The following is a 26307-nucleotide window of genomic DNA, read 5'->3' on the forward strand; positions in this document are numbered from 1 at the left end:
ATGCTGTAGAGGGAGACATTGGGCTAATGAATGCCGTTCTCAAACCACCATAGAGGGTACTCCATTATCAAAAAACGAACAAGGACCAGGTGTTTATCCACGATATCATGGAGAAAGGCATCGGGCTCCATTGCCAAAAAATGGACAGGGGGGCCCAATGCTCCGGGGCCCAAAACCACAAATATACGGAGCACTGGAGGAACCCAGCAACACCATCAGGGTAGTGCCCAGGACACATTGTCCATTAGATCCCTCATCAGACAAACCAGAGGGAGCGGAGGGTTGGACATCTGCGCCTCCGCCAGAGCAGTACTAACTCCAGAAATGGGAGTTCAAATCATTCCCACAGGGGTAAAAGGACCTCTTCCCAAAGGAACAGTAAGCTTATTATTGGGACGCAGCTCTTCTACTCTAAAAGGACTTATGATAAGTCCTGGGGTAATTGATCCCGATTATGAAGGTGAAATAAAAATTATAGCCAGTTCTCCAAAGGGTATATCAGTAATTTCACCAGGAGATAGAATAGCACAGTTACTAATAATACCCAGCCTACATGATAAATTTTCCAGTCGTGCTGTAGAAAGAGGTTCCAAGGGATTAGGCTCCACAGGTGTAGATTGGGCTATGCTTTCTTTAAATTTAGATTCTCGCCCCATGCTAAAACTAAATATTCAAGGACATGAATTTAATGGGCTACTGGATACAGGCGCAGACCTTAGCATCATCTCTCGTCAAGAGTGGCCAAAACATTGGCCATTACAACAAGCCACTCAAACGCTTCGAGGCCTAGGAGTGGCGACTAATCCCCATAGAAGTGCAATGGTATTAGATTGGAAGGATCCTGAAGGATGTGAAGGAACTATACAGCCATATGTATTGGATCATCTTCCCGTAAATTTATGGGGACGAGATGTCCTAGATCAATTAGGTTTGACATTAACAAATAACATCAATCAAAATGCACCCACTATTATGGCTAGACAAGGTTTTAGGAAAGGAAAAAGATTAGAAAAACAAGAACAAGGTATAGCAGCACCAATACAAATAGATCAAGGAACAGACAGACATGGGTTGGATTTTCAGAAAGGGCCATTGAGACAATAAAAATTACTTGGAAATCAGAAAGACCAGTATGGGTTCCTCAGTGGACCCTGACTAAAGAAAAGATACAAGCAGCCCATGACCTGGTCAAACAACAATTAGCGGAAGGACATATACAACCTTCTGTATCTCCCCATAATACTCCCATTTTTGTCATCAAAAAGAAATCTGGTAAATGGAGATTATTGCAAGATTTAAGAGCCATTAATAATGAGATGGTTATTATGGGACCTGCTCAATCAGGGATTCCTCAATTGTCTGCTTTGCCAAAAACCTGGTATGTTTTAGTTATAGATATTAAAGATTGTTTTTTTTCAATTCCAATTCATCCTGAGGATAGTCCACATTTTGCATTTACTATCCCTGCACTGAATCATGAAGGTCCTGATCAGAGATATGAATGGAAAGTACTCCCTCAAGGGATGGCTAACAGCCCAACTATGTGTCAAATTTATGTTAACAAAGTAATCTAGCCACTTAGAAATCAAAATCCTGAACTACAAATATTTCACTATATGGATGATGTATTATTAGCACACAAAGATAAAAACACATTGCTAGAATGTTATGCCACACTTACAAACTTATTAAAAAATTATAATCTAGAGATAGCAATAGATAAAGTACAATTAAATTTTCCAATTAATTATTTAGGAGTTCTATTATCCTCAACCATGGTCCGTCCACCAAAAATTCAAATCCGAGTAGATCAACTCAAATCACTTAATGACTTTCAAAAGTTATTAGGAGACATAAATTGGATAAGGCCTTATCTAGGTATACCAACAGGAGAGTTGGGACCTTTATTTGATATCCTAAAAGGTCCATCAGATCCAAATTCACCCCGCATGTTAACTCCTAAAGCAAGAAAGGCATTAAAAATCATTGAAACATATATGGAAAATATGCATTTGGATAGAATTGATATAAGTTTGCCTTTATTATTTATTGTACTACCAACAAAAAATATTCCTACAGGAGTATTTTGTCAAGAAGGTCCATTATTATGGATACATTTATCTTATTCTCCTAACACTATTCTTACTAGGTATCCTGAGGCTGTAGGACAATTAATACTCAAAGGAATAAAAGCAGCAAAGGGAGTGTTTGGAATTTCTCCCAATAAAATTATTACTCCATATACTATGAATCAAATTGATGAGTTAGCTAATGAGTTAAATACTTGGGCAATAATCATGTGCAAATCTAATGTTTCATTTAATAACCACTTACCATCTAATCCTTTATTCTCTTTTTGGTCATTGCATCCTGTAATTTTTCCAAAAATGACAAGAAAAACACCTATCATGAATGCTCCAAATATATTCACTGATGGATCAAATAATGGTACAGCAGCAATAGTTACACCTGATCAAACTTTTACATTTTTAGTACCCAAACAATCAGCTCAAAAGGTAGAGCTTAATGCAGTATTACAAGCTTTTGTGATGTTTAAAGATTCTGTATTTAATTTATTTTCCGATAGTCAGTATATAGTTAACGCTATAGTATCCCTTGAAGATGCTGGTAGGATTTCCCCTTCCTCTACTGTTTTCTCTTTGCTTTCCACTATACAAAGTCTAATCTGGGACAGAAAAGATCCATTCTTTATAGGACATATCAGGGCACATACAGGATTGCCTGGAGCCCTTAGTTTGGGCAATGATTTAGCAGATAAAACTACACATGACATACATATTTTCTCTACACTAGAAGAAGCTATAAATTTTCATAAAAAGTTCCATGTCAATGCTAATACTTTACAAAAGCGTTTTAAAATAACTAAGGAACAAGCTAGACAAATAATAAAACAATGTCAAAATTGTGTGACCTTTTTACCACAAGTTAATCTTGGAGTCAATCCTAGAGGACTGATACCTAACCATATTTGGCAGATGGACGTCACACACTTGCCAGAATTTGGAAAATTAAAATATTTGCATGTTACAGTTGATACTTCTTCTGGATTTTTGATGGGCTCCCTTCATGCCGGAGAAAAAACTAAAGATGTTATAGCTCATTGCTTACAAAATTTTGCCACTGTGGGTGTTCCAAAACAGTTAAAAACAGATAATGCCCCTGGTTATACTTCTACCTCTTTTAAACAATTTTGCTCAACATTTGGCATTACTCATATAACAGGAATCCCATACAATCCACAGGGACAAGGCATAGTTGAAAGAGCTCATCAAACTATTAAAATGTACTTATTAAAGCAAAAAAAAAAAAAAGGAATTGGGAAGGGGTATATATTCCCCAAAGATAAACTTAAAATAACCCTTTTTACTCTAAACTTTTAAAATTTGGATTCATCAGGACTTAGTGCTGCAGAAAGGCATATGTGTCCAAAAAATGTGCATAAGCCCAAGGTACTTTGGAAGGATATTCTAACAGGACAATGGAATGGTCCTGACCCAGTAATTGTCTGGAGTCGGGGGTCTGTTTGTGTGTTTCCACAGGGAGAACAGCAGCCGATTTGGATTCCAGAGAGATTAACCAAGGTCCTGACCCAGTGATTGTCTGGAGTCGGGGGTCTGTTTATGTGTTTCCACAGGGAGAACAGCAGCTGATTTGGATTCCAGAAAGATTAACTAAAGCGATTTCTACAGACCAAAAAGAAGATGATTTGGCTCAAATCCATAACAACTGATATCTAAAACTCCAGTTTGGCTATTCTTACATCTGCAACAGAACCAGGATGCTTTTTTCAATATCTATTTTATTATTGCCCTTTGCCATATCATGAAGTTCTATTTTGTTTTTTGAGCTCTTACAGACCTAGGTTAATGTTTTGCTGATCAGTTCTATTTTTTTTTTTTTGACTATAGAGTTTTTAAACATTGCAATGGAGATTTCACCTGTAAAAAGTTATAAGGCCTTTACTATAATGTTATGTGTTGTATGTATTATATTATGTGTGCACACTTGTGTTTTGTGTTATATGTTTGAATGTACATATGTCCATATATCATATATGATGAGCGATCATGATAAAATGGATCCAAATATTTTTTTTTCACGTGATTTATATGGTTTAATTTAAATTGGGTAAACAACTGTTGAGGATTGTTTTAATATGTAAACAAAAAAGAAGGTTAACAGATCTGTTTGTTTACTTTCACCTTTCCTTTTCATTATATTTAATAATTCTCTTAAAGACAATGTAAATTGTTAAGAAAATTGTTTTCTTTTAGTGCCTTCTGGAATGTTACATAATTTTTTCTTTAGCCATTATTGCCAGAATTCCTATCTTCATCCCAGTGCTGGTGAAGTCAAAGATAAAACCAATCTACAGCTTCTGCAATAGCCATCACTGAACTGCTTGCAGAACTTGCCTGGACACATTGTGAACTCACCTGTATGCATTGTAAACTATCTGTTAGTGCAGTGACTTGTGGTAGTGTTGGGGTATTTTTGCTGATGATGTCATCGGTGGTACAATTTTTCCAAAAGGAGCCGTCAATTGGCTTGGTGTATCTTCCTCCCTTCTGCTTGTCATGATTGTCCAGCTAAAATTTGGGGGCCAACAGAGGTGAGGCAAAGAACCTCACCCCCCCCCCCCCGGTACAAAGACCTCTCCACAGCTGTGGATGTATACTGGACTGGTAGTCAGTGACGGGTAAGATCCAATTGCAATGGTACCAACCTAACGGGTAAGGACCAAATGTACTATTGGACAACCTAAGGCAGGCATGGTCCCTAAGCCACATGCTTGTTGTTTAAACAGAGAGGGGGAGATGTTGAGAGCCACAGCCGAAGGGGCTCCAGCAAACTTCCAGCTGCCAGCAAACTTCCAGCTGCCAGCTGATGATTGGCTCACAGCGGCCCCAGCAACATCTAGCTGATTGGCTCCTCTGCGGTGATGCTCATTGGGCTGTTTCCCTGCCCTTTCAGACCACGGAGCTGCTCATTGGGGGACTTTTTTGGCTCCGCCCATGTGACCCAGCCAATCGGCCTCAAGAGCAGGAGGATTGTGGGAGGTGGAGAGAAGCTTGGTTGGAGAGAGAGGCTTGTGGGAAGCCGGTGGTGGCAGTTGAGGCTCTGAGGGTTTTTCCTGAGAGGCTGTTTTGTTTGGCGTGTGTGGTTCTAAAAATAAAGTTAGTTTCTTTTGACAAGTGGCTCCTGATTGTGCCCAGCCAGACTGCGGCAAGGGACTATCATTCCAATTTCCATAATGCTTTTAATAATTTACAACTGCACCATTATTATAAAATTGCACCTTTTCTCCACTTCTCTCCAACATTTATTATTGTTTGTATTCTTTTTTTAAATATTTTTTTAGTTGTAAATGGATATTTTTTATTCATTTATTTATTTATATGAGGTGCTAAGAAAAAACCCAGAGCCTCACACATGCCAGACAAGTGCTCTACCACTGAGCCACAACTCTTGCCCCTATTGTTTGTATTCTTGATGATTTCCATTCTAACTGGTGTGAGATGAAATCTCAGAGTATTTGATTGGCACTTCTCTAATGTTAATGATGTTGATAATTTTTTCATATATTTGTTGATAATTTGTATTTCTTCCCCTTGAGAAATACATGTATAATTAACTTACACATCTAGTAATTGGGTTTTTCTCTTTGGGTGCTGAGTTTTTTGAGTTCTTTGTATATTATATATATTAATCCTCTTGTCAGAAGACTAGCTAGTGAAGCTTTTATCATGTTCTATAGGTTTCCTCTTCACATTATTGTTTCTGTTGCTGTACACATATTTGATGCCACCACATATATTAATACTTGGGATTATTTCCTGAGCTTTAGGAGACCTATTGAGAAAGACTTTGCTGGTGCCTGTATGTTGGAGTGTTGAACCTACATTTTGTCCTAAGAGTTGTGTAGTTTCTGGCCTAATTTTAGATCTTTGATCCATATTGATGTGACTTTTGAGATATAGGGGTTGTTATGGTTGGTTGGTTTGAAGTCCCCCAAAAGCTCATATGTGAGACAATGAAAGAAGGATTAAAGAACAAATGATCAAATTACAGCAAGCTTTAACCCAATCAGTAAATTGATCCCTTGATGGGATTAACTGGGAAGTGACTGAAGGTGGGTAGCCTATGACTAGAGGAGGTAGATCACTGGGGACTTGCCTTTGGGGTATTTTATATCTGGTGAGTGGAGTCTCCCTCTGTTTTCTGATCATTATGTGAGCTGCTGCCCTCCACCATGCTCTTCCACCATGCTGTTCAGACTTACCTGGAGAGCAGGCTGTTTATGGACTGAGAACTCTAAAACTGTGAGCCTTCAAATAAACTTTTCCTCTTCTACATTGGTTCTCATCAGGTCTTTTAATCACGGTAGCAAAAATGCTGACTTAAATAGAAATCTACTTTCATTCTTCAATCTACAGATCCATTTGTTAAAGAGGCTGTCATTTCTCCAGTGTATGTTTTGGCACCTTTGTCAAAGGTCAGATGGCTGTACATGGGTGGTTCTGCCTCAGTTTTCTCTGTTGTGTACCATGCAACTATGTGTCTGTTTTTACGTAACGTGGTGGTTTTCCAGGCGGGTTCCTACAATAGTGGCATTGCTGGCGGGTTTATCAGGAATGTGTACTCTGGAGTCCTATCTCTTACTTAGAGTCCGAAACCCCCAGGCAGAGCCTGACAATCTGCTTTCATGTGCCCTCCAGGTGTTTCTGAGACATGCCAAATTCTGGGAGCCACATCCACTGGTGCTGGCAACATTTGGAACACCCCTTGCCCTATCCTCAGCAAGCTGGCCTGGGTAATCTGTCCCATGCTTCATGCTTCAGATAAAAAGTCATTCTCAGTGAGGCAAAAATAGCACCTAGGGTCTTATAGAGTCCACCTGCTCTAGTCTGCTCTTGTGTGTGGCACTTCCCTGTTAATGATTGTCATCCTCTGGTAGGATGCTAAATACTGTTTAACCTTCTGTGAGCAACGGCAGACTTGGGAAAGCAGGAAATTTCAGTGGTCTCTTTGCCATGTAGGGTCAGTGTTTGCCATGTACATACACAGGAGGAGGTTGATACCCACCTATGAGGTAGATGATGGCAAAGTATTTTTAAATGCATGGAATGGATGAATACGTGGTTGAATCAATATTTTGCTTGCAAAGATCAAAACGAATCCTCCCCAGATCCTCTCACTTCATTTCCAAGGTATTGCTTGTTGAAAGAACTGATATCAAGGAAATCTGAAGTGCAGATAATATTTTTTTGATTTCAGGTATTTGTTTATAAACCTAAGTTTCCCAATGGGTGTCTATTTATATTGTTATTTCCAACTCATTTTAAAGTTGGCGACTGCTGGGTGAGAATGGTAAACACATACGAGATATTGAAATTATTTTTTTCAGGCAGACTCAAGTTTCAGGTGTTAAGTACTCACTGAGAACTGTCTCTATGCAAAACGTCACTAAATATCTTCCACAGGCCAGCACAGCTGTGTTTACAGGTGGAGTTGGAGGGACAGCTGGTGGTGGGAGTGTGACTGTGGGAGGTGACTGTGCAGGAAGCTCACAGTTGTAACCTCCCTGGTCCTAGCTGTCCACCTTCAGTGATGTCATCTGCCCTTCATGCTTGGGGAAACTATTTCACTTCAGAAGACTCTGTTCTCATTTGTCTGCTTCTGGTTATATGCTTTCTCCTTCATTAAAGGTTCCTTTTCTCCATGATAAAAAGAAAAAATTCTCTGATTGTTTCTGTATCTTTGAGCATTTTGTAATGATTTATAACTCTTTCTTTTGAATTTTAACTGATATAATCAAAGTTTAAATTTACTTACCTGTATTTCCATTCAATTTATTCTCCTATAAATCATTAGTCACCTTTTTGATTGCTTTAACCAACTTATTTTTAATGCTTCCACCTCAAGGACTCTTCAATGTCTTTGTGTTTATATTTTCTTTTAATTTGACTGAGTTTTTTTTTCTTTAAAAAAAAAACATTTAAAAAAAAGCATTTTCTAGTTTCAGTGTTTTCAATGTGTAATTTTGTTTTCTATTATCTTAATTTTATAGTTTAATGTTTAAATTATCAATTTACTTCTTAATTTCTAGCCTTTCTAAATCTCTCCTTGTGTTTCATCCAAGTTTTTATCCTAGAATTAAAATTAAAACTTGAATTTAGCATTTTAATTTTGGGTCTATCCATGTGCTATTTATTTCACAGGTTTCAAAAGTAGGTCTTATATTTTATATATATGCATATATATAATTTATATATGAAAATGTTATATATAGTTATATATAATCTTTAATTAATTAATTAACTAATCAATTAATTAATTATTTTTGATACAAAAATTTAACCCAGGGGCGCTTAACCACTGAGCCACTTCCCTAGTCCTTTTTAATATTTTATTTAAACACAGGGTCTCACTGAATCACATAGGGCCTTGCTAAGTTGGGGAGGCTGACTTTGAACTTGCCATCCTCCTGCCTCAACCTCCTGAAATGTTGGGATTACAGGTTTATACCAGTAAGCCCAGACTCAATGATTTATTTTATCATGTCATCAGAAGACATGACCTTTGTAATTTCCAATGAGAACATCTTTTTTGTTTAATTCTTTTTGCACCTGACCCTTTTCAACTTCTGTAAATGAGAATCAATATCCCTATCACTCATTCATCAAATGAAAGGTATTCAAATATTGAACATTTAAAAATGAAATCAACGTGTGGAAAGGAAAAGTGTTGGTACTTGGATATAGCAGTGGAAAAATAAACTGATCTTGGTGCATAAAATCATAAAATGTTAATAAAGATGTACACACACTAAGAGCACATATGAGAGTTAAACAACCTGCCTCACAAAGTGTGCAAGACCAGAGGGGTATTAGGAAAAGTGGTGGTGAGCAGATGCTCCTGGCAGAGACTATAAAGTGTAAGTGCATTAAGACGGGGAAGTGTTTTGTGGTATCAGACAGATAGAAAGGAGAGCAGTCACACAAGAGAACAGGGGCAACAGTAGCATCTGGAGGGCAGAAAAGAAGTTGTAATCGTGGGGTTTTAGCAGAGCCCAAAGCTGTGCCTTAAAAACCACATGTGCTTCTGTCCCAGCTCACCCTGGTACTTGGATTAGGGAGATAAGAGCAGAATAATGTGAAGGTTGTCTGCTAACAGCTGGAACAGGGCTGCACAGAAAGCTGGGAGTGCCAACAAGGAGAACCAGGAAAGCTAGAGAGAGGGAGGAGCAGCAGGACTTGGGTGATTTTTTGTGTGAGAGAAGTTTTAACCTTTCTCAGAGATGGGGGCATTGGAAGCAAAGCAAGTTTGGGGCACAGGATCTTCTATCAGTTTGGAATATGTCTAGTTTATGATAGATATGCAAAATGTTGGATTTTATTCAGGCAATTATATACATAAGAAATGAAAAAAGAGGTTTCAAACAGAGATATCAATGTGCCTGCCAACCGCATATCATTAGTGGTGGGAACTGTGAGAGCAGAGGAGACTTCTGAGGCACCATGTTTAGGGTCAAGCAGTCAGTGGCCCATAGGTGGAGAGAAGAGGAGAGACCAGAGAAGGAAATGAACAAGCCCCAGCCCAAGTGACGATCCATGAGCATGGTTGTCACAAAAGCCAATGGAAATATCTGAAAAGAGGAAGATTGGCTAAACCTGCTGACAGCTGCTAGGGAGCTGGGATGGTTAATCTGAACTGTTAACTCAATTAGATTAAGAGACACCTAAATTGAAGAAGCTTCTGGTTGTGTGGATGAGGGTGTTTCTTGGAATGTTTGGAATGTGGGACGGGGAACCAACCAAGTGGGAGACACAATCCAGTAGGTCTGGGGCTCAGGTGGAACAAAGAGGTAGAAGAACAAGGAAGGTAAAGCAGAGGCGAGCTCAGTTCTTCTTGAGGGGGTGCTCTGGTTGTTGCTGTGATCACCCCCAGGACACCAGGCTGCAGCTCTCTCACTCTTGCAAAGCAGACGCTGGCAATGACCCTCCAGAGAGTTTTCAGGGTTTCATCCCAGACTAGGCTACATTGCTGGCCCTTCTTCTTCCTGGATTCCAGCTTCTTGGGCTGAGCAGCTACTGATTCCTGCAGCTATCCAGCCTGCAGATGACCACTGAGGGACTGTCCACTCCTGATCCCGTAAGAAAAGGTAATAAGTAATCCTTTTTACAATGATTCATATACACACACATGTTCACATATATATGTATATATGTGAATGATTAGATATATCTATCTGCGTGTGTGTGTGTATGTGTGTGCACACACACACATGCTGTTGGTTGTGCTCCTCTAGAGAACTCTTATTAGTAGAGGAGAACACGAAGATTCCAGAAGGAAAAGAAGTCCATTGCTGAAGCAACACGTCCATTTTTGACTTATGGCAGTTGTTGCAAAGCTGCTTGTTTGTGGTGAGTATTGAATGAAAGGTGAGGGAAGAGGAAAAAGAAAAAAGAAGAACCTGGATGGGTGTTGTGGAAAACCAGGAGGGTTTTCTAACATACATGGAGCTTGGTAGCACTTTCAAATGATTTGGGTACCATGTCAGAATGACTGAAATGTTGTTTCTTTGTGGTGCTACATTATAGTTGTGGAACTACATAAAGTTGTGTGTTTTAACATGCATACTCATATTCAAATCTGATGGCATTTAGTAAAATAAAAAAAAACATAAAAATCTTGGAGTTTGCACATTTGGGAATATTTCCTGAGTATCATACTGTGGATTGCACAAAATATATTAAAGGTCATGTCAGGAGGGTCACCACACTGAGGCTCCAGGTGCCTATTGGTGCTGTCAGTGCCGACGAATTCCCAATTGCATGGCAACAGACACTTCTCCACAAGAACCATCAGGTGAGTTTGCTGCATGTGGCTCTCCATCAGCGTTTCTCTCTGCACTTGACCTCAGCACCTCCTCTCTGGGTTCTGGGCACTTGACCTTAACAACCCCTCTCTGTATGTTACCACCTCCCTAAATCTCCATGCTATATTTTCTATAAACTTGAATCCACACACTAAAATACAGGAAATGAATCTTATGCATGTGTGTTTACCCTCACTTACCTCTAGCAGTGCTCTTGCTTGTCTTTAATACTAAGATAACTGAGAAAATATTACATCCTGGTGTCAACACTTGCAACATTCTGTTCTTCCTTGCTGTGGTTTCTCAATCATCATATCCTCTACTAAGTTAAAAAGACATTAGAGATTCCAGAGACTAAGGAATCCTCAGGAGAAAAGTGTCAATCATGCCTGTTCTATTACATATTATTTATTTACAAATCAGTTTATGTTGAATTAGATGCATTAATATTCTAATCTTCTTATTAAAACCACATAATTAGAAGCAATTAGTATAGTTAACTTGCCTAAAATAGATGCCTTAAATCTTACATATTTTCAGTTATCTTATGTAGAACTCTATAGTATTTAATCATTTAAACATTTTTCTAAAAGAATATTTTGAAACTCCATATAAATCATAGGTTACCTTTAAAAAAAAATTGGCCATCCCCTACAATTACCTCTACAAAGCAAGTATGAATTAAATGCTCTCATCTGTATTCTGTAAGAGCAGTATATGATTTGGTAGTACTGGTGGCAGAATAATGACAATCCCCAAGGTGTTTATATCATAATCTTTGAGCATTTGGTATGTTTAACCTTACATAGTAAAAAGGGGTTTACAGATATGCTTAAGGATCTTTAGATGAGAAGAGAATCCTCGAGTATCCAGGTAAACCAAATGTAACCACAAGGTCCTTGCAAGAAGGAGGGAGAGTGTTGGAGGGGGAGGGGACAGGACACAAGGCCTGGAGGTGGGAGCTAGAGCTGTCAGGCTGGTGCTCAGCTGTCCTTGAAGAGAGAACAGAATAGCTGAGTAAATGGCTTCTCCCCTGCAGGCTGCAGAGGGGTCACAGCTCTGAGGACACCTCTGGTTACACCCAGTTAACACCATCTCCTATGCTCAACTTCCAGATGTTAGACAATAAGCCTGTGTTGTGTGCAGACAGTCGGTGTGCGGAAATGTTACAGGCAGCAACGGGAACCTACACAATATCCTGTAATTGCTCAAAATTTGTAATTTGACTTTTCAGCCACACTATAGTGGTTACAGTCTTGAGGCTATGGTCAGTCACATTCAAACAGGGACAAGTGTTGAGGTAGGGGAGCCAGGCAAGCGTTCTGTGGCTATGCAGTCTCTGGAAAGGCCTATGGAGCTCGGGGAGCAGACAGAACTAAATCTCTGCTTGTCTGTGACTGGGTACTTTACCTTCTACCAGTTATAGAGCATCCCTAACAGCTCTGTGACAACATCATCTCCTAAGAATGCTCAGTAGGTTAACGACATCCTCTTAAAATGTATACTTATGAAGTCACTGAAAACAAAATTTTTAAATGTACTTACATTTGTTTCTGCTAATATTTCACTCCCATGAAATTCCTGCCAACCTTGTGTGAGTCTCATAAATTCAGGGAATGTGTCTTTGCTATCTAATGAGAGACCACCTATCAATCCTACAGCCACTCTGGAACAGCTCTGAACCTGCTTGTGTAGTGGGGAAGAACTTCTCTCTATTGAGTGGACTATAAAGAACAAAAATAAGAAAGAATTAGTTTTTATTTATCTGAAAAACCAACAAATGTTTGCACTTTCCTCTACTGGCGCATGTTCAAAGTGTGAATATACGTATTTGTTCAACAGAATTTTGCCACATAAAGATTCATTTCCATGTTAACTATAGACTCAAAATGATGACATTCTATGGTCACATTAAAATGTCCCATGAATGTACATCAGAGCCTTTATAGAATTTGGGGACAATAAATTGAATAAATCTTATTTATTGGACTCAATCTAACATATGAAATATATTGAGTCATGACATAAGAACTGTGCAAGAACTACACAAATAATAAAGAGCCGTTCACAGTGACAGTTGTGAAGTTGTTGGGCTCCACCATTTTTCAGCAGCTCTGTGCAAATCGTATAGCAGTGGCCATGGGGAAACGATATCAACATCTGGAGTTTTCATTAAACAAATACCAACAGCTACTATTTGATTGCTCTTTCCCAAAGCAGAGATTTAAGTGATAGTCCATCAGACACCTGCTGCATGAGATTCATCAGAGCTGCCTGTCCCACAATCAGGCATAGGTAGCATCTTTCCTACTAAGTCCAACACAGGAGACTTGACCTCTTGATATGAGTGTGGGCATGAGTGAGCAAACCTAGAAGCGGAAAGAAAGAATGGGAAGTACCTATCTTTCCTTACTTAAAGGGAAATGTTTCTAAAAACTGAAAATATGTCCATTATATCGAACTGGGTCCCACATTTTTCTGTGAATTTTAGCCATTTTACTATAGTATTAACATGTTTTTAAAGATTATTCATATAGGACCAGACGCAGATCATAATGGTTTCCAGAGATGAAAATGGTGGGAATCCATTATAATAAGGGTTATTAGATTTGGAGCAAGGAAAGTACATATTTGCAGAACTGTTTTCACATAATTTTTAAGAGTCCTAATATTTCGGAAATCAGGCTATTGGGCTAAATTTAAAGTGGAATTTGCCATCGTAAGGCAAAGTTATATTAAATAGAAACAGGGCTTTAAAGCTGCATGTGGCAGTGCCTTTCCCAAACACAAATGGTCTACCCATATTGAAGGAAGTGCAAATATAACCGTGGTTTTTCACAGGCACTGTTTGGAATAGTTTATGCTACTGAAAATGAGATCTGCAAGTCTGCAGTAGGAGAATTGCCTGGGAGCTCCCTAGACATGCAAATTTTTTGCCTTTAGATTGAGACCTGAAGACCAGTTTTTGAAGATGGGGTCAAATATCTGCATGTTGAGTTTTCTAGATATTTTACATGAAGTGAAGGTAGAAAATCACAGGTCAATGTGACTGAAGGGCACCGTAACTTGAATTTATTCATCAAATGTTGAGGTACATTCAAATTTGAAACAACCCCCTAATCACTGGTGTACAGGGACTCAAATTCGTATACAGGGATTTATACATGTGGTTTTCAAACCTGCTTCATAATAAATCCCTCTTATGTTTCATTTTGTATTATTATTCAGACGTACATGGTTGGATCTATCTAGTGGTTTTTCCAAATTTAATTTTAAATAGAAAAAAAAGTGGGGGGATAACACATAATAGTGATACCCAATTTAGTTGAGATAGATTAGGAAATGATTGGAGTAAAAGTTGTCAAGACTAAGAAAAAAGTTCCTTCTTATATAGAGTTTTTAAATTATTTCTGAATCACAAACCTGCATATAATAAGTGAAATAACATTTAGAGGAAGTTTGAACCAATACCATTCTGACTAACATGGCAGAGACTTATTGCCATTTAGAAGTCAAAAGGTTATTTTGACAACAGTTAGTGTGTTGTTTAGGTGTGTTTTTGAATGAATTGAATGAATTAAACTTGACTTAAAAATGCTTTCACATAGCAAAGGTATGTGGCCAAGAAAGTTGCTGGAAAAGCATTAAGACTTTGCAAATTTTGTGCTTGGCTTCTATTGCGTCATCCTGTCCATGTTCAAGGAAAACACAAAGGGAGAAAACAGCATGAGATCCAGGTGTCATTTTAATCAGAAAAGCTAATCTTGTCTTTCAAATCCAAGAGCCTTGGCATAAGGCCCACTGCCACATGAGGACAAGTTTAATGAGAGGTAGTGGCAGATATATAATAACTTCTGGATCAGCCTGTCAAAACCGAGTGTCCAGTCTAGAGGTACAGCCTTGAATATTCACAAAATCCAGATCAATAGATGATGTTGTCTAATCAATAGACAACATTTATAATAACCATTCACTTATTTAGTGATTCATACTGATGTCCAATATGTTCCTGAAACAAACCAGTTGGATTTACCCTACTAAACTATTTAAAGGTGAACATATTTCTATAGCCTTTTTTTTTTGCCTCTGATGACTTCAATAATGGATTTAATACATACAATAGAGAGAACTGAAATATAGTCATTTTTCCCAGTTCCTTTCTCCAACAGGATACACTAACACAAAACAGATGTTAACATTGCTTCCACATTTACCTAGGGAGGTGAACCGCCGGTTCTCCTCCGTGACCTATTCCTGGGCCTCCGCGCTGTTACTAGAGGGTGCTAGCTCAGGACATGGGACAGTGTCCAGCACAGCTCGGGGAGCAGCAGGGAGCTGAACTCCATGAACTTTCAAGGTCTCTCCTAAGGATACTGTCAGATTTGCCTGCAGTGCAGTCCCAGGACTTGCTCATATCCACATGAGGTCAACGCTGCCTCCCTCCTATTAATTTTCCTGCCATCTGTGCTGCCAGATGTAGTGAGAACAGAGGAGGATCTCCACCCTTGGAAGAAAAGGCAACTCCGCCCAAGAGCTCTGCCTCTGCCTCAGAATTGATTCTTCCCTTTGTTCCCAGATATGTGTGCTCTCTTTTAGCGAAAGTAAATTTCTGAACGCACAATGGAGTTGAAAATAGCCTTCACTGAGTGCAGCAATAGTTTATGCCAAGAAGATTAATATTGCACATATTTCTTTACTTTTGCTATTTATGAAACCTTTTGGAATTTATTTCCTAGCTAGGTTACAGCTCAGTATTATTGAGAGGCTGACCCAGGAAAACTGAGATAAGATTCAGTCAGAGAAGCATAAGGCAAGGAAAGCCAGGGCCTATGGTCATTGTGTGTTGAGGACAGAAAAGACATTCGGGAAGCATCTGCACCCCACCCTGGAGCACGTTTGCAATTATCCCAGAATGCAGGGCACACCAAAACAGGAAGCTACGGCCTCATGGCATGAAAGCTGCCTTTAGCTGCCTCCTGGATCCAGGTTTCTAGGAAGATAAACTTCATGTGAGTTCATCTCCAAGATTTTCTCAGTCATTTTGTACTCTTAATATGACAGCACTGAGCATTTTGGAATTTGGGGAAAACATATTCCTCAGCGTGGATTCACTGGGTGTTGACTGTGAGTACACATCAGTCTCAATTCATGTTTACAGATTTAGCAACTGAGGTCTGCAGGGGGGAGGTAAAGACCTGCCACCGTTTGTCATGCAGAGCTACACAATACTGAGGAATCCTGTATACCTGAAATTTGGTTTGTTAGTAATACTTTAGTTACCTTCCTACTCACCTTCACAAGTCCTATCAATGGAATTGAACTTTGAGTTTACTGAGTGAAGACTCCCTCAGTATATGAATACAGGCAGCTCTTGTGAATACATTTAACAAAGGTCGAATACATCTAAACTAAGGTCGGATTTCTGACCACTTCTGAAATCACAGGGAGCTCACTCAGGGTCAAAAACAAGAATAAATGGTTGTAAAACCTGTCCAGTGGAAAGGAAATGACAAATTTATCATGCAATCTCAGGTTCTGACCACACACTCCCATTTAGTCATGAATTTCAATCACTGTTTATTCATGCTTAACAACCCCTGTGGATTTGTAACTCATGGCAATTTTAGGTTAATTTAAAAATTAATTTCCAAGTCATTGGGGAAATTGGAAACTGAGGTGTATAAATATTTGCAGGATTTGATTATCCATACTATTCTAAGTAAAAATGTTCTTGTACCATATTAACAAGCAGAAATGGTCTCTCTTTTCATGCTTTATATAGTATTTAAAAATGTATTAATTTTTCAGTTGAAGCATGAGTACTTTGTGCTTTCATATTATAGCCACTTTGTCATTGTGGAAAACAAGATACCTGTCCAATCAATGTCTATGGTAGTTTTGTCACATGTATAGCTCTCTATTAGATCCATTTACATTTTTATATTTAACTAAGCTTTTATAATAAAGTTCACAACACAAACTAGAAGTCATGTTTGGTAGGCACCTCAAGGGAAGTGCTCCCCAAAGAAAGGAAAATCAAAAACAGAGGAGGCAAAGCTCACACAGCACTCCCCAAGGAAGCTTGTCAGGGGCTGTCAGTCTGTCCTTTGGTCCCAAGATTGGAAAGACATTCCCTACTCTCGGTGCCTTCTCTTCAAGGTCAGCAACCTGCACTTCTGGAGTAGGGGACCTATTCAGGGGCAGGCATAGGTAAGCACCTGAGCTGGGGCAGAGTGTTTCTTGGGCTCTTCTATCTCTGGACCGTGGCTTCTATTTGCTGAAGGGAACTAAACCTGAGGTCTCTTGTTTGCCGCTGGTGATCATCTTCCTTTGCTCGGGGCTGCTGCTTACAGCCCAGAGCCTGCGTTTCTCTTAGCAGTCTGCTGAATCAATGAGCAATAAATGAAGGTATTCCCTGCTGAAGGGAAACAGACTGAAGACATTTCCTTTTTAGAAAACTGCTAAGCATTCTTTCTATGATATTACCAAAAAGAATGCCATAGTTATATTTTTTTCAGAAAGTAAACAATATTAAATAAAGAGGCAATGCAAATGTCTATCTAAGTCTTTTCCGTGACGGTCAGTGGTGGCATTATAAAAAGAGTACTGGGTTTGGAGCAAGGAACCTAGATTTACACCCAGCTGTACTACTTACTGTCTGACCATGTGCCTGAATGGATTCTGGGAGCTTCCACTTTATTGTGCAGGAAAATAGAATGAAAATAAACTTTTTTCCAGGATATATTTGAAGACTAAAATATAGGACAAACAGAAACAGTTACTGGTTTATGTTGGTCAGTCAACAAACATTTGCAAAAATCAGCTTTATCTGAATGTGTGTACTAATTCAGATATCCTTCAATATGTCTGGGAATAAGTTAATTTTTAATTTGTCTAACTCTGTGTTTGACAGGAACATAAAAACTACATTCTATAATTTCTGGAATCCCTATGTCAGAGATTCATTCTATCTATTCCTTCTCCTTCTCTCCTTAAACTAGTTTGGGCAAAAGGATATTACAGGAACACAACTAGCCACACGTGGTTAGTGAAAAATAGGGTCAAAAAAAAGATTTCATTCTTAAGAAATAAATTGTTTTTTATCATATCACTAAATCTTCAGGATCATGAATGGAAAATAATTAAATTAGTTCTATTTACTGTGTGATAGCAAACATAACTATTTGAACTAACTGAAAGGTTGACAATTAGTTTTTATACAATCACTTTCTTTCCTAAACTTTTTAATCAATTATAAAAAAAAATCTTTACATAATACATGATATATATGAAAACAGGAGTATAAGACAGTGTAGGTTTGAGAAATTGAGATAGTCCTAATATTTACAATAAATACTTGATTTTGAAAACTAACTCAGACTTAAATCATTGTAATTTACATCTTTGAACACAAAGCAGGTATACATAATGTAAGAAGGATCAATTAGATTTACCTACTAAGTTGGATATAGCAAGTAATCAGGATGCATGTTAGACTGGGTAGGATCAGCACACTGAAGAAAGAAATTGAAGACGACCTTGGAAGATGGAATGACATCTCATGTTCATAGATGGGAAGAATTAATATTGTCAAAATGGCTATGCTAAAAAATTGCTATACAGATTAAATGCAATATGCAGCAATGTACTGATAATGTTCTTCACAGAATTAGAAGAAAAAAAGTCCAATAATTTATTTAGAAAAATCAAAGTCCCAGTGTAACAATAGAACAATTCTGGAGGTACCTCAATACCTGGGTTCAAATTATACAACATATGTATGTGTGGGGGGGTGTAATTTGCATTTTGTGTGTGTATATATATATATATATATATATATATATATATATATATAGTATTGATATTGAAACAGACTTGAAAAACAATGAAATAGAAGTCAGACACAAATCCACATAGATACAATCATCTGATATTTGACATAGGTGCCCAAAACATATGTTGAACAAAAGATAAGGAGTCTAACAAATAGTATCAGGAAAACTGGATATCCATATGTAGAAGAATGCAATTAGATGCTTATCTCTAAGCCTGCAAAAAAGTCAACTGAAAGTGGGTTGAAGAACTAGGATTTGACCAGACTCTTCAACTACTACAAAACAAAGGGTCAATTCTCCAACATACTGATGTCAGCACTGACTTCTTTAACAATAACACTAATGCTGAAGATCCAAAATCAACAACTAACAAGTGAATGACATCAAATTCAAAAGCTTCTGCATGGTAAAGAAAACAAGAGTTTGAAGAGAGAGGCTACAGATAGGGGAACATCTATGTCAGCTACTCCTGACAGGAGAGTCACATTCAGAAAGACGTGAAGAACGCAAACATTTAACACCAAACTACCAACAGAATCAAACAACAGGAAAAAATAATTAAACAGACATTTTCTCAAAAAGAAGAAATACAAATGACCAACAAGTATATGAAAAAAATTCAACATCCCTTGCCACCAGGGGAATGCAAATCAAAGCTGCACTGAGAATCAATCTCTCTTTTCTTAGAATGGCAATCTCAAGAATACAAAAATAATAAAGGCCAGCAAGAAAGTAGGGAAAATGCTCCACTCACACATTATTGATGGGACTGAAAATCAGCACAACCACTTTGGAAAGCAATGTGGATATTTCTCAAAAGAAATTTGGGGCTCCGCCATCTCACTTCTTAGTATATGCATAGTATTGTAATACATGAATTGCCAATATCAGGATCATTGGAAACACAATAGCTAAGTTATGGCACCTGCCTAGTTGCCCCCCACACACAGAGAAGAAGAATGGGTAAAGAAAACATGGTATGTGTGTGTGTGTGTGTGTGTGTGTGTGTATACACACACAGTGGAGTTTTAATCAGTTATCAAGAAGAATGAGAGTATTGTATTTGTGGGTAAATTGATAGAAATGGAGAATAACATGTTAAGTGAAATAAAAAAAATCAAGGGTGGAATTTTTTTTTTAATATGCACAATTTAGACCAGCAAAGCAGAGTAATCCCATGAAAACAGAAAGGAGATCAGAGGAACACACAAAGAGTCTATAAGGAGAGGGAGGAGGGATGGGAAAGGAGAGGAACTGTGGAATGCAATTGAACATTTTATGCTTTGTACATATATGATAGAGTATAGTGAATTGTGTATATCTGTAAAGAGCCAATACAAAAAGACTTAAATAGAAAGAAGACCAGTAGAGCAGAGGAAGGGGATAGAGGGAGGGAAGAGAGGAGGTGACTTTGAAGTCCTGGGGACGGAATTAGAACAAATCGCATTCCATGTGTGTGATTTTATCAAAATAAACCCCATTATTATGTATGGCTCTAAAGCAGCAATAAAAAACATTTTAAAAGTAAAACTAAGGAATTTATATTAAATGCAGCACAGAAACTAAAAAAAAATAAGAATATTAGGAACCAGTAGAATCAAATAGGATAAAAATGTCCAATAGATCCTAAGAGCAATTGCAGAAGAAGCAAAAGGAAAGAATGGCAGAGAAGCTAAAATGATGTACCTGATAATTCTCAAGATGTATCATTCATATATATAATTTATTTTCATATAAAAGAAACAAAATTGATTATGTAGAGTCATAAATAAAGGAGACACAAACAAGTAGAACTTTACACTGCAAGTAATTGTGGGTAACAGTGAAGATGAAAAAAGATAATATTTAGGGAGGTGGTAGTCATGCTCAAGAATATCCAGCCTAAATATGATAGTTTCAATAATTACGAGGTACATGATGAGAATTATACTAATAGAAGCAGTAAAAATCAGGCAGGCAGTACCAGCACTATTGGCAATAGCCAGGGGGTGGAAGTAACCTAACTGTCCATGGATGGATGAGTGAATTAAACAAAATGTGGCATTCACATACAGCAGAATATGGTTCAGCCTTCGAAAGCATGAAAATCCTGTTACGTGCTGCAACATGAATGAACCTCGAGGACATTATGCTAAATGAAGTAAGCCAGTCATAAAAGACAGACCCTGCATGATTTCATTTATGTGAGACATCTCAAGTAATCAAATTCATAGAAATGGAAAATGGAAAGGTGGTTTCCCAGGGCTTGGGGAAGATGAACAGCAGAATTGCTGTTCAGTGGATATAAGGTTTCAGAACTGCAGGATGAGAGAATTCTGAAGATCATTTTAGCAATGTGAATGTATTTAACACTACTGTTTACATAAAAATGAATACATAGTAAATATTATTGTTTTCTCCCCAAATTTTATAAAAATTTAAGACAGTGATTCACAGCTTCAAGTCATGATATTTAAATATTTAAACCACAGATGGAAGATAGATTAGAGAGACCAATATTGATAAAGCAATTAAAGACTGAAAAGATAACTAGTGCATTTGACCTAGTAGATATCTATCAAAAGTGTATCTTTTATATATATATATCTATATATATATATGCCCATAATTTATTTTCATATAAAAGAAACAAAATTGATTATGTGGAGTTATAAATAAAGCTTTGACAAATAAAGATTTTACATCTCACAAATCATGAATAAAGAAACATTACAACCAACAAACAAAAACAGTAAACCCAGATGCCCTTCAATAGATGAATGGATAAAAAAAAATGTGGCATTTATACACCATGGAGTGTTATGCAGCACTCAAAAATGACAAAATCATGGAATTTGCAAGGAAATGGATGGCATTAGAGCAGATTATGCTAAGTGAAGCTAGCCAATCCCTAAAAAACAAATGCCAAATGTCTTCTTTGATATAATGAGAGCAACTAAGAACAGAGCAGGGATTAAGAGCAGGAGAAAAAGATTAATATTAAACAGAGACATGAGGTGGGAGGGAAAGGGAGAGAAAAGGGAAATTGCATGGAAATGGAAGGAGACCCTCATTGTTATACAAAATTACATATAAGAGGTTGTGAGGGGAATGGGAAAAAAAACAAGGAGAGAAATGAATTACAGTAGATGGGGTAGAGAGAGAAGATGGGAGGGGAGGGAAGGGGGGATAGTAGAGGATAGGAAAGGTAGCAGAATACAACAGTTACTAATATGGCATTATGTAAAAATGTGGATGTGTAACCGATGTGATTCTGCAATGTGTATTTGGGGTAAAAATGGGAGTTCATAACCCACTTGAATCTAATGTATGAAATATGATATGTCAAGAGCTTTGTAATGTTTTGAACAACCAATAAAAAAAAGAAAAAAAAAAACAGTAAACCTAACGATAAAACCACCATAAGACTAGAAACTCAAAAAAAAAAAAAATCCAAAATAAAATTTTGGCAAAAGACAAAATTTTTGTGAAAATTATGAGTAACCAAATGTATCAAAAGCCTATGACACACAGCAATGATTTGAAGATGTTTTTACTTTAAGCACTTGCATCTGAATACAAAAGCATTGGAAAGGAACAAACTAAGCAGTTTGAGGATGTTAAAAAATTTATAATTTTAAAAGAAGGAAATGACAATGAAGACTCCAAAGTAGCAATAAATAAGACAGAAACTTTCACTTTAATTTTTAACAGAAGATGTAAACTTTAGTAAAATTGAAAATGTAAGCAGCTACCTCTGCTGAAGGGTGTGAATGTAATTACAAATTAATTTAAAATGTTTACAAATGATTAGATTAAAATATGATAAATTTTAACTAAGCATTTAAAACTCTAAATGAAATAGTTATAAGAAAATATAATAGACTAAATTCATTATATGATTAATTAAATTTAAGTTTCTAAATAGCATTATTTTTCTCATTATAAAACATCAGGCATAGATGGAACACTCTCATGCATATAAAACCTACAAATAAAATTTTAGCCAATCTCCTTTATAAAAACTGAAATAAACTATTAGCAACTTAGATGTACTCTTACAATATAAAGAAAACCAAAAGTAAACAATTTTTTTTCTGGGAATGCAAAGATGAATTGAAATTAGTAAATATATTTTAATATTTAGTAAAACATCTAATGAAGTAATTACTAAAGTTTTAATTTTTTTAATATTAAGAATATGGAAAAGTACCAAAAATTTAATCTGATAAAAGGACTCATTTTGAAACTAAACAAACCTCATGCCTGACATTTTAACTTTAGAAGTTCTTTAATAGAAGTTCTTAAATAGAAGTTCTCTACATTTTTTTAAATAATGATATTTTGTCAAAGTTTTTATTCAACATTCATCTAGAAGTTTTGACCCATGTAGCAAGACACTAGGAAAAAGCAAATGCATTAATATTGATAACAAAAATAACCTTAAAAATTCTAAAATCTGACACTTGTTTGCAAAAATGTGCTTGTCTAAACTCATGTACTAGAGAACATATTAAGGTAAAACAAAATTCAGTGAATTCTTTCATCTGTAAACCTATGTTGACACACATAATCACACACTCGAAAAACATGTATAATAGGAGAGAAAGCATTCACTGACCATTATAACCAAATCTGGAACAAGGCACACCAACCAATATATGCAGGCATTGTTGGAATGAATATTAAATATTACTAAGGCATACAAGAGAAGATATGGAAGTAAGGAATATAAGGTTCCAAATATCCTAAAATATCACTTTTTTTCAAAGCTAATCATGAATGTCCTGTTTTAAATCCCAAAAGTATTTTTACAAATAAATTTCAGAATTTGTTCAACTTATGAAAAGATAAGGACTGAAAGTAATTTAAATAATTGTTAAGATAAATAATAAGATGAAAATCATGAATACCAGAAAAAGTGTGGTATTTACATAGAGATTAAAATGGGCAGATGAAACAGAAAGGAATAGTCACAATAGATTTGCAAAAAACAACTGTGAAAAACTCATATGTCATTGCAAGTGAGTTAGGAATGTTGATATTATCTACAAACAAGGGAAGAAAAACCGATTTCCTCTATCATGCCATTAGAAATATTAATTATAGTAGAGAATTGTTAAAACTTTTAGAAATAAATATAATAAGAAAAACCCTAATGAATTCAGAATAAGGTATAAAACCCGAGAGGAAAAAAATAATTAAGCATATGATCAATAAATTTGATATTAAAATTAAAAGGTTATTTAATAAGATGCATTGTATGCATTTTCAGAAGAGAATGGCCCCAAATTTGTATTACATGGAACCAATCAGTGTTTTTGTATTCACAATATTAAAGAAAAATCAATTAAGTATGACAAATACATAAACAATCACACACCACCCTAGAAAAATATTCGAGGTGTATGGACGGCTAATTCAGAGAAGAGAAAACCGAGTGAGAAAACAAATATTTGTAAAGATGAAAAGGCAAGCATATTTGGCAAAATGAGAAATGACAGTAAGATATTATTCCAGACCAATGAGATTGAAAAACAAATAACAAATTCTCACAAAAACAAAGCCTAGGTCTCGGAGTGGGGAACACAAATTTAAAAACCACGTAAATTCCCATCAGTCTCAGAAGAGGCATTGCTGGATTAGTGGGCAATGATAGACAGGCTTGCAGCAGAGTGACAAAATAACTTGGGACCTGTGCACTGCATGAGCACGTATTTTAAATCACATAACGGAAAGAGCAAGGTGTCTGAGGATATTTAGTGCATAGTATGTTATATAGAATGTGAGCTTTTAGAAAATTTTAGAGACATTTAACAAGTGAATCAAAAGATAGTGATTAAAAAAAGGGATTATATTTAAGGAAAAGGGAACAGGAAGGAGGTTGGGGATGGGGGCAAAAGGACCCTCAACTGGATCTGAACATTTTATTTCACCAAAAATATCCCCAAACTCATATGACTGGATTCTTATGTTTGATGAAGAAGTGAGACTCGAGGGCTATGTGCCCTTTTGAGAACCTTATATTCTGACTTGTTCAAACTATTTCTTCTTTGCAACATGTTAGTGAGATAAAAAAAATAATAAGCTAGGGGCAAAACAGTAAAGCTAGCATCAAAAAGAATTCAGACGATATTTTTAATTTCTTGCAAAGCTGAGTGAGTTAAGCCTCTATTTAGGCCACTAAAGCAGGACCTACACTCACTCAACTACAGATTTCCCTGATCTCAGCAGTGTTTCCAGGGTCAACACTTCACAAGTTTTAAAACCATTGCACCCACAGTTTTTATTGTTCAGTTTTACAATGACCTGCACATTTTGAAGGAGAAGGCCTTGGGTTGATATTATTCAACATGGTACCATGCCCAAGTCAGGAGGCTTGAATGTGAAAATAATATGGAACCATCCAGGGCGTCTGCAGGCACACCTGCACACAAGACTTCCAGAGGTTCATATTTTTATTTCAGCAGTCCACCCTCTCTCAACCCCCCCATAAATCCACATAATGCTGGAGCATTTCTTTACAACATCTGGTTCCTTGTGGAAAGCTGTGGTGTGAAGTAGCTCTCAGAGATCTGGAAAGGAGACGAGGTATAAATGGTCCCTTCTTTTGTGAATTTTCAGTTCAAAGGAATACGATTAGGACATAAAACAGAGCCGTCCCTGTGGCCTCAAAACACACACACGTGCACGGACTCACATATATACACAATGTCATAAGATATCCCAGAGTAATATTTTTAATTTCAATTGAATAAGCATTTAAAGGCGGCTCCTTTTGGTGTCCTGTGGGAAACGTGAAGATGTTTATACATGATTTTTAGGCTTCAAGAACACAGAGAATTTATAAATCACATCATAAGAAATGGTTATTGGGACATGAAGTTTTGTATAAAATTGTACAATGAAAAGAATTAGAAAGTCCTTTCTAAAATGATAAATGCTCTCTGGTCATTAATGGCTGAATAGAAAGTTTAGTGGCACCTACTGAAAACACCTTTTACTTTAACAACAATACATATTCATTTTAGGAACTGGTGACAATTCTGGAAAAGCACTATGGAGGACTCACTTGTTTCAGGAGATAATGGCAACATCAGGCAGCCCCCCCCCCCCAGGGTCTCTGCAGCCATGAAAGCCACTGACAAACAGGTTCCAGTCTTTCACTTCTACCATTGAAATACTTGGGAAGGTCTCTGAAAGATGGTGGAGACAGAAAAAAATATCACACATTCAGACAAGGGCAGGCCATGTGGAATGTCTCCATGTTGGGTCAGTTGATGGCCAGTGGGGTCAGTTGATGGGGAAGAGGTCCTGTGCACAGTTTTGAAAATATTATTATTTTATTTTATTTACATTTTTATGGAATACAATATTTTATTTTATGGAAATATATTTTTATTCACTTCATCCAACACACTACATTTCTGAGTTAAATATCTCTTAGAGGTTTTTAGCGGCCGATTTTTTTTCTAAGTTAGTAAAAATATTCTCTTTCTGTTATTTCTTTTCTAGGCTTTAGCATGCCTACTCTTGTCCTAAATTCGTCTCCATTTTTAAAATGGTGATCATGTGTTGGGTCCCTTCTGC

Source organism: Marmota monax, unplaced genomic scaffold (genome assembly GCF_021218885.2).
Source record: "Marmota monax isolate L192 unplaced genomic scaffold, Marmota_monax_Labrador192_F-V1.1 WCK01_AAM20220418_F8-fsc00026, whole genome shotgun sequence".
In the NCBI taxonomy this organism is placed as follows: domain Eukaryota; kingdom Metazoa; phylum Chordata; class Mammalia; order Rodentia; family Sciuridae; genus Marmota; species Marmota monax.